The 1704-nt window shown below is 35.9% G+C and overlaps 1 non-coding gene across 1 annotated transcript; it reads left to right on the top strand.

The window, feature by feature from the left end:
• Positions 1–901: 901 nt before the first annotated feature.
• LOC111825303 lies at positions 902–1005 on the top strand. The gene has a single exon (XR_002828475.1). It is a non-coding gene; the product is annotated as a U6 spliceosomal RNA (small nuclear RNA).
• The last annotated feature ends 699 nt before the right edge of the window (positions 1006–1704 follow it).

Genomic DNA, 1704 nt, shown 5'->3' with positions numbered 1-1704 from the left:
CACAATCCCATTTACCATTGCAACAACAAAAAAATTAAGATACTTAGGAATAACCATAACCAAGGAGGTAAAAGACCTGTACTCAGAAAACTCCAGGTCACTGAATAAAGAAATAGAGGAAGGTATTAACAAGTGGAAGAATATACCATGTTCATGGATTGGTAGAATCAACATAATTTTAATGTCCATACTAGTCAAAGCAATCTATAGATTCAATGCAATCTCTATTAAAACACCAATGGCATATTTCACAGATCTAGAACAAACACTCAAAAAATTTATATGGAACCAAAAAAAGACCCCAAATAGAGGCAGCAATCTTGATAAAGAGGAACAAAGTTGGAGGAATCACAATACCAGATATCAAGTTATACTACAAAGCCACTGTAATCAAAACAGCCTAAGTACAGGCACAAGAACATACAGATCAATGAAACAGAATGGAGACCCCAGAAATCGACCCAAGTCATTATGCTCAATTAATATTTGACAAAGGATGCAAAAGCATACAATGGAGTAAATACAGTCTCTTCAATAAATGGTGCTGGGAAAACTGGACAGGTACATGCACAAGAATGAAACTGGACCACCAACTTACACCATACAAAAGAATAAACTCAAAATGGACAAAAGACCCAAATGTAAGTCGTGAAACCATAAAAATCTCAGAAGAAGCCACAGGCAACAAAATCTCAAACATATCTTATAGCAAAATGTTTACTGATATATCTCCTGGGCAAAGGAAACAAAGGAGAAAATAAACAAATGGGACTCCATCAAACTAAAAAGCTTCTGCACAGCAAAGGAAACCATCAACAAAGTGAAAAGAGAGCCCAATGAATGGGAGAACATATTTGCCAATGATACATCTGATAAGGGGTTACCTTAAAAAATATATGAGGTGCTTGCTTTGGCAGCACGTATACTAAAATTGGAATGATACAGAGAAGATTAGCATGACCCATGAAGCATAACACACACACACACATACATATATATATATATATATATATATATATATATATCTGGAACTCATACAACTTAACAAAAGGAAGACAATTCAATTTTTAAAAATGGGCAAAGGACCTAAACAGACATTTCTCCCAAGTGAATATACAGAAGCCAAGAGACAGATGAAAAAATGCTCAAAGTCACTAATCATCCAAGAGATTCAAATTGAAACAACAATGAGCTATCACCTCACACCTGTCAGAATGGCTATCATAAAAAAATTAACAAACAACAAGTGTTGGCGAGGATATGGATAAAATGGAACCCTAGTACCCTGCTGGTGGGAATGCAGACTGGTGCAGCCACTGTGGAAAACAGTATGGAGTTTCCTCAAAAAATTAAAAATGGAACTCCTATTTGACTCAGTGATCGCACTTCTAGGAATATCTCCTAAGAAACCAGAAACACCAACCAGAAAAGATATATGCACCCCTATGTTCATAGCAGCACAATTTACAATAGCTAAGATTTGGAAACAGGCTAAGTGCCCATCAGCAGGTGAGTGGATAAAAAAAAACCCATGGTACATTTACACAATGAAAAACTATGTGCTGGTAAAAAAGAAGGAACTCTTACCATTTGCAACAGCATGGATGGACCTGGAGAGTATTGTGCTAAGTAAAATAAGCCAGTCAGAGAAAGACAAGTATCACGTGATCTCACTCATATGTGGAATCTAATGAACAAAATAAA

Source organism: Myotis lucifugus, unplaced genomic scaffold, assembly GCF_000147115.1.
Source record: "Myotis lucifugus unplaced genomic scaffold, Myoluc2.0 scaffold_20, whole genome shotgun sequence".
NCBI classification, from domain to species: Eukaryota; Metazoa; Chordata; class Mammalia; order Chiroptera; family Vespertilionidae; genus Myotis; species Myotis lucifugus.
This window is presented reverse-complemented; position numbering and strand designations above follow the sequence as displayed.